The sequence below is a fragment of the Pinus tabuliformis genome, chromosome 8 (genome assembly GCF_031772625.1).
Source record: "Pinus tabuliformis cultivar Carrire ecotype Pingquan chromosome 8, CPIR1, whole genome shotgun sequence".
Lineage (NCBI taxonomy): Eukaryota > Viridiplantae > Streptophyta > Pinopsida > Pinales > Pinaceae > Pinus > Pinus tabuliformis.
In genome coordinates this window covers 736,503,087-736,515,860 of record NC_142294.1, presented here as the reverse complement: position 1 = coordinate 736,515,860, position 12,774 = coordinate 736,503,087, and the positions used below count along the sequence as shown (strand labels likewise).

The 12,774-nt window shown below is 37.9% G+C and overlaps 1 protein-coding gene across 4 annotated transcripts in view; it reads left to right on the top strand.

The window, feature by feature from the left end:
- The first annotated feature begins 278 nt into the window (after positions 1-278).
- Positions 279-12,774, top strand: part of LOC149237685 (glycosyltransferase family protein 28) — a 187,536-nt gene continuing 175,040 nt past the window's right edge. The window contains exons 1-2 of one of the 4 annotated variants that reach the window (XM_089372744.1): positions 279-432; positions 1,266-1,369. The gene's annotated coding sequence lies outside the window, so the exon portion shown is untranslated. The other 3 variants (XM_089372745.1, XM_089372746.1, XM_089372747.1) reach the window with 3 other exon arrangements.

Here is a 12,774-nt window from a genome sequence, read left to right as displayed (position 1 = left end):
GGAAAGTTTTGTAGATACGTTGGCAGCTAGCTCTTGGGATAATCTATTTAGCAAGGAGTTTGTCGAGAAACTGGGAGCATTTATTTTGAAGCTTCACAAAAAAAAAGCCGAATACATCAATCAAATGAAAAAGCAATGTGTCCCATAAACCATCTTTAACCTCATAAACTTTAAAATAATTTCATTTCTTTCTCACTTAAAATAAATGTAGACTCATCTGGACTCGCTGCTACGCTGTAAAAAGGCTCTCCGGGCGAAAAGAGAGATTAAAGATAAAAATCTAAGTGTGAGGATTAAAAAATTAACAACCTGAAAACAATCCCAATTACATTAATGTGCAAACCTCTTTGGCCACTAACACGAACGGAAAAGGCCGAAAGAGGAGATGTCAATGGTCTTTTCATTGGATTCAACACCATGCCGACTCTTGTGGTAAGGGTGCAATATCTTTCTGTACAATCTGTCTCTGTTTTTTGGAATGACAATTCGGATCATCGAAATATTTGTATAAGATCACTGGCGCTCTGATGCTGTGCCACCTCTCGTTGCCTTTTTTTGTTTGATGAAATGTTTTGGCACTTGTGTAATCGAATGATCCATTCGATTACGATTAAACAATGAGTGGGTTTTCGGCTTTAGCTTCCACAAATTTGTCAGGGACGAAATGGAACATGTTCGATTAAATTCTATTGTATTTGCAAGGAAGCCATTTGAACTGGGTCAGATCGAGATTCCAGAATTTCTTCCCTATGGGATGTTATATCCTGGTCCGGGTTAGTGAAAGTACCCATAGCGAATTTCAGGATATTTTGTCTCGCTGAGCCAATTGACATTCCTGATTAAACTTTCACATCTGTCACTTTGAATACATAGAAGTAATTCTGTATCCGACAAAGAAGGGCCAAATACGCAAGAATTTTATTCCATTACCATCCTCCAGCGAATAAAATAATAGAATTATCAAATTTAAATAAACAAAAGCGTTTTCTCTTTTAAAATAATTCCGATTGAAAGTGTGATTTCTATAAACATCAGTGAAGTTTAGCATAGATGCCAAATCAAAATAATCGTGTAAAGCGGGGACTATACTCATATGCCAAATGCAGGAACTAATAAAATCTACAGGAAACATGCAGAATTGTGCCAATTGCGCTGATGCCTACATACTTTTGCTGCCACTAATAGTTGCAGTAGAATTCTCAGTCACTTTTGTTTATCCAAATTTTCTTCAATGATTCTTCACTTCTGTTGGGGTTGTATTGCAGAAACGGTATGGATTCGTGGGGCCTTTGAAGATGATTTGAAACGAGTGAACGTCTCCATGAGGCTGCCCTCCAAGATTCTCCCAGCAAGCCATCCCTTGATACAGGTAATATCTCTTGCTTTTTCTGCCTGTTTTCTCAGCTGCATGCACTGAAGACAACATATTAAGAGGGGAAGAAAAATAAAGACAGTTACTCATGGTCTAGCAAACTCAGCCAAGGTTCCATATCATTCATGAACCATAGCTTCCACATGGAAAAAAGCTGGGACTGTATCTCAAATGGGGTTAATGAAAGTCAACAACAACGAAGGCTTTTTTTTTTGCAAATTTCCTTCAACAAGCATGTTTTCCAGTCTAATGATAATTGGGTGAAAAGTTTTGTTCCCTAGAATGACATGTTTGTCACATCTTCAAAAATATCTTCTTTGAAGAAAATTAAGACAGCAGAAGTTAAAATTAATGGAAACATAAATAAAATTATGACATTTGCTAATGACTCTGGGATCCATTGGATCATGGAGTAGGGTTTACTGGAGATGAAAGACAAAAGAAAGTTCAAGTCATCTGTTGAATGTACTGAAAACGAGTATCCTCTTAACTCTTTAGCAGACAATGACAACTTTAAGGAGTTTAATGAGGCAAAAGCCTCTTTTGTAGTTCATAAATATTCTATAATGATCAAGAAAAGAAGGTTCTATGAGCAGCGCTTACTACATGGGTGATTTGTCTGAGGTTCCTATAGCTCAAGAAATCTATGACAAATTAACCAGGCAGGCAATAATTTTTCAATCCATGAGAAGAATGCCTTCTTATGAAGACAGTGAAAAGGTGGACAAAGGCCAACTCTTGGAATGTGGAATCAATGTGTGGCTTAGGAAGTGCCAGCATCGGTGCAACTTTTAAATGAGAGTAGTACTAAAGCAACTGTACAAGCTGGGCTGTGGAACATGACTGATATGCCACATTATGTACAATCTTGATAGGCTCAGCTTGACATCAACAATGCTATTCAAAAGAGATATTCTCTGTGGATAGAATAAACTTTCTTGATTGGCTTATATAGGTGGTTGCATGGAATTTTTGGTGTTGGAATCAAATAGATTAAGAGAAGATTTTATTTGTTTCTAACTAATCATCACAAAAGTAGGTCAATGGGACTAAGAGAGGATATCCAATGTAATTAAAAGCGGGACTGTGAAAGAAACTCCCAAATCAATGCTATCAAAAAGCAGATAAAGATAAGGATCAATTCCCTAGCTAAAAGAAACTTTAAGAGAAGATAGGAGTACAAGAGAAATGCTAACAACTAAATCTGGGTGAATGGGTGGAATACAATAGAGAGTATGTCCAGGGATGCTGAAGCTAGCTGTTGAGGCCAAATGAATAGAGTGAGAGGCAGGCTCCTCATTGGAGTCATCAATCACTGTAAAAGGGCTGATGTACTGGAAAATGATGTCCTCAGGGAAGTGACTGCATGACACTATTGGGAACACAAGAGTGAGGAAGCACAACTCTCATAACATCCAAGGGGATGGGGAAGAAGAGAAAACGTGGCACATTTTAGAGTTTGTCTTGGTCAACATATAGAAGCTACTTCTTCCTATCACTTTAATATGAAAAAATGTCAAGACCTGTGATGCAATAAGTACACCATGCTATGAGGATAAATGGTGAAAATAGGTTGGAATAGACAAAAGTGAGCCCAAGGACACAATTATACCTTCTACAATTCCTTTTCACAATGCTTTTAATGATTTAATGAATCAACAAATCTCTGATCATGAGAGCAAAATTAAATTCTTGGAATGTTAGAGTTTTGGTGCATAGTGGAAAGAAATATGCGGTACTAGCAGGCAAGATTGTTCAAGATAGAAAGGCAGACATTATAATCTATAGGAAGTCAAAGCTCAAACCTTTGGTGGAGTTTGTTTCGTAAGGTAAATGATGGTCCACAAGTTATGTACAATTGTGCTAGGCGTTCCCCTTGGATGGCTCCTCTAATCATCAAATTTTGACTGCAACAAGCTTAGGCCTTAAGTTCCTAAGTGGACTTATTTAAACTATGTACTATATTTGTAATTTATGCCGTTGTACTTTATTTATTTTGTTTTTCTCCTGTTTCATTCTTAATAATTCATAGTTGACTCTATCAAACTTGATCACTCATTTAGATATGTATGGTATTTTGTAAGTCTATGAGACCTGATCAAGTATGATCACTCTCTAACTATCTCGTACTTTATTATAGATGGTACAACATAGTGTACATATGTGTACGTTGCAACAATCTTCCTTGCCATTTGCCTACTTATTATTAGGTTTTCCTTGTGTGTGAGTCATTTTTACATCTTGTTTTTGTGTTATTATTCATTGGTATTAAAGCCTAAAAGATTAAACATTTACAAGATCTCCATCATCCTGGCCTCCTTGGGACTTATTTCTATGTTGGACTCTCTGTTGATTTCTCTCCAAGTGGTTTGAGCAATTTGCAATGTGCAGGCTTGTCGACTTCACCAGAGTAATATTTTCAGGCCTGACATGTAGTTCACATATTATTGCTTGGGTTGTGCTTTCCATTTTTTGTGTTTCTGCAGTTTTATTTTTGCAAAAATTCTACAATCATTGGCTATGTTTATGATCTGCAGAATTGTTGGTTCTTTGCAGCTTTTTTGCAGTGCTTCTCCATGATTTGCTTGTGTCAGATATATTTCTGGTTACTTAATTGCACTGTTTATCAAAACCCATGAAACCACAACCAAAGTACACGATATGGTACCACACGTGATTTTTTTTTTCAGGCTCCATTCTGTTACTGTAATATCTGGAACGCGGATGAGTAAATATTGTCATTTTATGCTATGCTATGGCTCCTTGAAATCCTTCCAAAGACTATGGCAACTCTCAAGGTTCAGGCATTACTTTGATCCTGTTGAAGCATATGCATGAGCAACAACTCTTATCGGAACAACTAGTTTTACACAATGTTACCAGACTCGGAATCGGCAATAAATCGGCGAGGCAAAAGAGCGAAGAGTTTTAATCGGATCGGGAAAAAATCGGCAAAAAATCGGCAAAAAATCGTTGAATTCATTAAATAAAAATATACACATATATTGAATTAAAAAAACATTTTTCGTTAATATTGGGTAAAGGTATGTCCAAACAATGCATAATATCAATAGATGTCCAAAATATCATGAATAAATAAGTATCTCATATGTGTTATGAGTCCACACATGATCCAAAGCACTGAGTCTTGAGTCCTTAGAAGCATATGCTTCTAAAAGTTTACAAAAAAGTTAAAAACTGCATACTAATCAGAAAAAAATCAGCAACTAAGAGTCTAAGACTCTTAAGAGTGAGAATAGAAAATAGAAAAGCGAAAAGAAACAATTATACGCTGCTGGCGGCCACAAATAATAAAGTAAAAGACAACCCAGAATCGGTCAACGCGAGTTGACTCGTAAAGTTTTCGGTCGGATCGTTTAGCCGCCGAGCCGAGTTTAACGCGCGATTTTGCCGATTACACGCCGATTCCTGTTTCACTGGTTTTACAACACTAATAGTAGAATGACTTCCAAACCCAAATGTTGCAAACTATGATAACCTTGATCCAACAACTGATCACTACATAGCAGCAAGCCTTGCATCTAGAACCACAACCCCTAGGGAATCCCCATTATCTAATAGTTCTTTCAGTGGTATATGAAACTCTCCGTCCTTTAGTTTGATGGAGCTGTAAATGGGGACAAGCCCAATTCATGGCACCACAACCTCTAGGCATACATTAAGACCCAAACAAATTTGACAGAGGTTAATAAGATTTTGGTCCGCAAAGTTCATATGGATGACCAAGGCTTTACATGGTGACAAACTCACACCCAACTCCTTGTTGATTTTTGTAGTTAGGGCAGGTACTTCTAGCCCCGTGTCTTGACTAGAAGGACCTTTGTCTTGCATGTTGATTGCATGCGACATGCGGAGTGTACAAGTGAGTTGCATGCATGCAGGTTAATTCCATGTGACATGCATGAGATATGCATGTAATGCAAGCTAAATTTATGACTGTTACTTGAGTTAAAGTAAAGGAGGCTAAAGATAAGAAAGTTAACTAAAGTTAAGTAACTTATCTTCAGTTAACTTGACTAGCTAATTTTGGCCGTCGATCTTAGCTTATAAAAGTTATAAATTGAGCCTAAAGGTTGAGGAGAAGACACAACAACAACACAAGGTTGAGAGCGACATCTCAGTGAGTGTGTGGTGGGTCTGAGAGAGTGCAAAGGGGTTGGAGATCCAAATTTGCAAGAGAGAGCAGATCTATTGGATCAGATCCAAAGTATTCTAATTTCTAATCTATATTTTCTTAATTGGCCATTATCCTAGGACAAGAGCCCAAGAAATTTCTGAGTTTTATTAATGATGAATTGATTTGTGGAATTGAGGCTTCTGTGATCCATATCAAGTTTTGAGAAGATTTTTCGGCGTAAATCACATTAGAATGCATTTGTCGACGTGTTTCGAACCAACGAGTGTGGTTCATCGTCAGGACAAGTTGAAGAATCAGATCCTGGCTGCATGATAAATAGATAGAGCAGAACATCCAATGGCTAAATTTGACCAGGCAACGACTATATTGACCTGGGCAACCAGACTGGCTAATGACTATATTTGACTAGGAAACAACTAACTGGACTGGATCAAGGGATAGGGATAGGAAAACAAAATTGGTTAAATAATAAGTGAGTCGGTTATATGCCTATTACCATATTTAAATAAGGTAATGTGTATATAGGAATTAATTAGACTTATATAAAAGTTATATAAATAAATACTAAGTTAGTTAATTTAAGAATTAGTTTAATATCTATTATATATAAATCAAAATGAATCAAAATTACCAATATTAAACTTATATAAAAGTTATATAGATAGAGTTATTTAATTAAATGTTACGTAACTTAAATGTAAGTTAGTTTTAATTATATTTAATTAAAAGGGTTAATATTAAACCCATATGTAATTAATAGTTAATTAAACTTTAGTTTAATATCTATTATTATAAGGTAACGTATTTAATTAATATGAATCAAAATTAAATTTATATAAAAGTAATATAATTAAATATTTAATATTATATTAAAATTATATAATTAAGTATCTAGTTAATTAATTGTAAGTTAGTTTTAATTTTATTTAATCCAAAATGGGTTAATGTTAAATATAGTTAATTGTAAGGAAGGAAGAAGTTTGTTTTAAATTGGTTAGTTAATCTTAAGCAACTTTCATCAAGATTTAGTTAGATTTTTTTTTTATAAAAGGATAATTTTTGTTTGTTTGTTTTATATCAAACAAAATTGTTTTTAATATCAAAATCTAAAACATAGAAAATAAAGGTACGATAAAAAAGGAAACCCCGATGATCAGAGAGTGAGGGGGAAGACAGGAAGGCTCCATAGAGAAGAACACCATAAGGAGCAGAGGAGGGGGGGAACGACTAGGAAGAGAGGGCAGGGATCCGGCGACTGCTAATTTTCCAGCCGTCATCTCTATTGAGATTGCTCGACCTTTTTTCAATCTCAATTGCTTCCCTAAACTTCCGGTGGTGAAACTGAGAAACCCTAGCAATAACATGTGCCTCCTCAATACAAACGTGATGCTTCGTCTTCTCAGCATGCTCTGCTAAGGTGGAGGATCGGGTCCTCCCATGTTTTAAGTCGGCTGAGTGCTCATTAATCCTTTGATTGATAGAATGACCAGTCTCACCAATATAGGGGGTCCCACATGAACAAGGAATAACATAGACACCTTTCATGTCTATGTGATTTGTTGAGCATGAATCTATTTGCGATTCATGTGATTCAGATTGTTAATTGCTTCCGCTAAATAATTTTGTTAGGAATCTAACTGTGTGTTTATTTTGTAATTTATTGCTTGGAATTAAATGTCGGGTCTAGGTTTTGTAAAATATAACATTTTATCAGAGCCGAAACTTCGAATAGATCTCGGAATTGCAGGTGTCGGGTTTGCAATGGATCGCTAGAAGCAAGTTTGGCCACAATCGTGCAAATGGAATTTTTTTTAAGGGTCGAAGTGAATCAACTCGCTAAGAGATTTTTTTTTCCAGATGTCAATATTTTTTTGGTCGCACGATTTCAAAAAAATAAAATAAAAAACAACAGCAGGGGCTGTGGCCAACAGGCTTGACGACCCACTTAGTTGACGGAGCAACTGATAGCCGTCAAGACTAGCTAGTCGGTTGACACATCAATGACGAAGATCAGTTGTAGAACATGTTAGTCGTGTAGTAGGAGTGGTTGGCAATATTAGTGTGACTGGTTTAGGTCGACATGGGCAGTACCATTGGTAGGTAGAGACGCAGGGTCAAAGCTTGGTGTGGCAATATTGTACAAAAAAAACCGTCGAAACAAATTCAACCAAGTTAGTAGTTGAGGTGAGACTACAAGTGAGAGAAAGGAGGCGGGTGATAGTGGCCTCTAGCTGTGTTAGTTTATGTAGCTTAGACATGTGTTCTTGTCTCAGGAGGTGTCATTGAGGATAAGAGAAAAGTGGATTAATTATCTCCAAACCCAGTTTATTTTTCTAAGTGAAAATGTCTTAATTAGATTTATTAACTAGTTTTTAATTGTTTTTCCCAAGTCTAATTTAGGGAAAGTAGTTAATTAATTAATATTAATTGAGACAAGTCAATTTCTCTTTAGTGACTTCAAGAAAAGTGACTTGATGAGGTCAAGATGATCTTAGCCATTAATTGTGATTAGATCGTGATGGGGTTCTTGGAGAAAAACAATTCGTGTGAGCAAAGGCACAATGATAGCATGGGTTGACACCAATAGAGGGTTCAGTAGTGATTGAGATTGATTTGCTAGAGAGAATTTCTTCACAACGATTTCCAGTTTCTTAGTGATAGAGAAACTGGAACGAATTGACAGAGAGAGGCCAATTTTCCAGTGCGACACTAAATTTGCCAAAGGGATCGATTTGCAGGGGGAAAGTTGAGAGTGCTAGCGAAGATCGATTTTCCAGTGGGGGTCAAATTGTTTTTCTAGGTGGTGTGAGTTTCCAGAGGAGACTGAGTTATTCTCCAGGGCCACACGTGTGGGTCTATTCAAGGCCATATAGGATGGTTGAATTGATTTAGAGGGGTCGAATAGCTTCTAGGAGGTTGAATTAGCTTGTAGAAGTGAAGGAAACAATTTGTTGGTGCTTTGCCAATTTACGGCAAGCAATTTATGTATTATTTCAATTATAGATTTGCTAAAGATTAATAAAACCCTCATATTGAAAACTAGTTTTCCGGTTCCCCACCTTGGGGTTTTTCCAAGGAAAATTTGTCTAAAAATCTTGGTGTCTATTTTATGTGTAATGTTTTCTCAGTTCTTGTAGTTTATTAATTGGTGAAATTTACAGTTGTGTTTTTATTCAATATTTGCAGTAAATTAATTTGTTGGGACAAATAATCATTAAAAGGTAGGAGAATAATTACCAGATTAACTGCAATAGAATTTTCACAAGCTGAGCCACCAATTGGGCTGACAAGAGACAACAATGTAGAACGTCAACAAAGTATAGTGGCCATGCGATAGCGGAAGTGCAGGCTATTAGCATAGAGTTTATAGCAAGTCGATAGGGGCATTGTAGGGTGCAGTCGACAACTGGTCAGAGGCTGCAACAAGTGGGCCGTCAAGAAATCCACACAATAAGAGTCATTACGAAAGGTTAGGGCTGTAAGGGGGCGTTACACTCGGTGATCGGTAGAGGTCAGCCACCAGACAACATATGCATGTAGGTTGGGAGGCATGGTAAGGCAGCGACAACATGATACACAAGATTTGAACAACACGTGGGTATTGCAAGGGCGAAGGAGATAGGCTGAGTTGTCAAGTCAAAGTTCCATAGTCGTGCGTCTGAGATCAAGAGTCCCTAGTTGGGCTCAGAGGAACCAGTGACAACATAAGGTTGTGCCGCGCAAGGTAACATTGGTTGTGGGCCATCGTGACGTGTGTCGTGACTAGATTGTAACACATGTAGACCATGTTAGTTGGAGTTGACAAGTTGGTGTGTGGGTTCGACAATAAACAATGTACGCGCACACAAGATAGGTAGTTGGGGTTCAACACATGGAGGTGTGTCGCGAGGGATAGTGACAGTGCGTCCCAGGACATAGAAGCATAGGAAACTTGTTCATTAGGAGAATTTTCTTTTGGTAGTGGTTGATTCGCTGGACAGGATGACAACCGGTCTCAGATTTGAAGATTGCCTGGATGGTTTGTCCAACTACAATATTTGGAAGGAAAGGATTGCATTGGTGTTAGAGGAGAACGAGATCTGGGATTTTGTAGCACAAACTCAAATCCCTCTTATCGATGTAATACTCCTCGCCACCCATAATAAGAAGGACGTGAAATCTAGGAAGATTATCTTGGATAGAGTGAAGGACCATATTATCCCTCATATCTGGGAAGAAAACAACTAGAGAAATGTGGAAGGCATTCACCAAGTTATACCAAAGTGACAATGAGAATCAAAAGATGATGCTGAAAGAGAATCTCAGTGGCATCAAGGTGTCCAAGAACGAAACTGTTTCTTCTTATCTCACTAGAATATCTCAACTATGAGATGATCTTGTTGCAACAAGGGAGAAAGTGTTTGACTCAAAATTGGTAAGGACAAATTTGAATGAGTTCACAGAGCTGTGGGGTGCCTTAATTAAAGGAGTCGTGGCATGGGAGGATCTCCCAACTTGGGATAGGTTGTGGGATGACTTCACCCAGGAGGAGACTCGTGAGGAGGCTCTTCATGGCAACCAGGTAAAAGGTGAAAGGGAAGACCTCCATGAACTTGGAGAAGACCTCGTTCTTCATAAAGAAGAGCCATGTTTTACGAGAATAACCATCTACGAAAGTGACATAGTACTTGTGTCTCATGAGAGACAGAGAAGAGAAGGGTCCACATACGTCTGAATGTGCTAGCTTCAAAATCCCTTTGGCTTTGTTGTCTTGGCTTTGAAAAGATGACTTGGCATACTTGCCAAGTGTGCACCCCTTGCAAACATCATGTTGATCAAACACGCATTGTGGTAGTCCTGTGGCTATCTGCCAAAGGATCTTCCCCATGATGCAAGTGTCTGATGCGCCTATGCTAAAGTTCTCCTACGTCTCTGCTTTGCACACTTTTTGCCTTGCTGCTAAAGGTTGTGCATGTCTAAACTTACAACCTGTAGAGATTCTTCATCCTCACACTAATTTGCTTCACTGATAGAAGCTAAGTGCTTGAGGTAAGCCTTACCTTTGTTGAAGATGACATCATAACTCTTGTCCTCTAGGGTAGCCACTAAAACAATGTTCTTCTTCAGGCCTAGAACATATAGGACATTCCTGAGATGGAGAGAGCTACCAAACTCCCTATCAACGCTGATAATACCAACTCCCCTAGTCATGTACTTGCCATCATCTCCTAGCTCAATATGAAATTGCATGTCCTTCTCCTTCAGCTGGTTGAAATACTTGTTCCTTGTCATGTGGAAGGATGCTCCAAAATCAATATACCATACACTGTTATGTATTGAGCTTGCCATGCAAGTTATCAATAAACTGAGAAGAAAACCCATCTACATCAAGCTGATGTGGCCACATGATCCTTATTGGACCCCTTCTTCTGATTAGGACACTTAGTGGCATAGTGCCTAAACTCGTGGCAATGAAGCACTTTATTTTGCTAAGATCTTTCTTCTTCTTCTCGCCTTTCTGATTGGACTCGACGTTTGCTTGGATCTACTTGCCCTTGGCTTTCCTGCCTTTGCCTGCTAGGGCAAGTTTTCCTCCTCCTCTAGGCTCTATCTTCGCTGATCTTCTAGCTCTCATCCCTCTCCGAATTTCTTCTTAGACACAATCTTACCACAACCTTTCCTAGCTGGGAATATTCTCTCTGCCACTGACTACATCCTAGAAATTCTCCCAAGACTTGTGAAGTCCTAGTAGAGCATGAATCACAAGGTCTTTGTCTGCTACAGTCTTGCCCACTCGAGCTAGCTCATCCTGAACTTGGGTAAACTTGGAAAGGTACGTTATGACGGGCTCTCCTTTTCCCTTCTGGATATTTCTTAGCTTTTTCTTCAATGCAAGCTTTTGGCATCATTGGAACCCTTATACAAATCTAAGATGGTTTTCCACATCTCATATGTTGTCTTCTTCCCACAGAGATGAAGGATAATATGGTCTTTGACCCCCTCAAAAATGATCCTCTTGGCCTTGGTGTCATTCTTGTTATGCTAGATCAGTTGTTTGGCATCTTGAGGTGGAACTATTTGATTCGCCCAAAATTCTAGCACCCCATTATCTTCCAACACCACTGAGATCCGCTCCCTCCATGAGCAGAAGTTAGAGGCTCCCTCTAAACAGTGATTTGCCCTTAGTCCTTGGAATGCATCCTACTATCCAAAAACTGATCTTCAAAACTCTAGTGTAAGCTTTCTGCTTGAACTGTGTTGAGAAATCATGTTGATTGCATATTAGATTAGATTTCTCTTTCTTGATAATTGCTTGTGAATGTTTGTTGGCTTCTTATTATTTTTATTATGTTCTTTTCATCAAACAATTATCGAAAACATAAACATGAAGATCACAATAGACAATGAACACAAAATATAGACTCCACGCCAGGGCAAAACCCCACAAAGGGGAAAACCCAAACAACTTCTCTTCTTATAGAATCAGATCAAAGTGAGAAATCCAAGACCTAAGAATCCAAACTCCAAGATGCCAAGTCAAGCCCTCCAGATTCATCATCTTAGTCATAGGAAATAACATCAATCTCAGTCACAGTAACTCGCACCAATTAAAGCTCATATGCCACAGAGAACTTACTCTGATCTTGAGTCATCTATCACAAGGAACTTTATCTCATACCATCTTTCACAAAAGGCTCACATCATCTATCATCATCTGTCATAGGAAGGCTCGCATTATTTCAGATCATCTTATAGAAAATTTGCACTTCTTTTAAGATGTACAACCTCAAGATCTCTCACTCATTCACAAAGATATAGCCTTTGAAATTCACATCCCTTTTCTTAGAACTCACCACAAAAAGCACCAAATTGCTTGCACTTTTGGTGGAGGATACATGCCAATAAATAGTTGTTCTCATGTGCGAAAAGACACATCCTTTTAGTGGGCCTACTTGACATCCAGGAGGGCCGACTTGGCTTCTTGAGGTGAATTGACCAAAATTACATTTAAAAATTAATTTTCTTTTACTTTACAAGAAGTCCAAATAGGACTTTGACTCAATGAATGCTAGAAACACGAAGAACATGTTCATATAATGAAATAAACATTTCTTTTTCTTCTTTTTCCTATTTACATCAAATATATAGTGACACAAATATAATGATAATTATGAAGACTGAACCTAGTTACAATTTTCAACACTCCATCTTAACTAGGGAGGTATTCATAATTACATAACTGGTACAAGGATACTCTCAAATT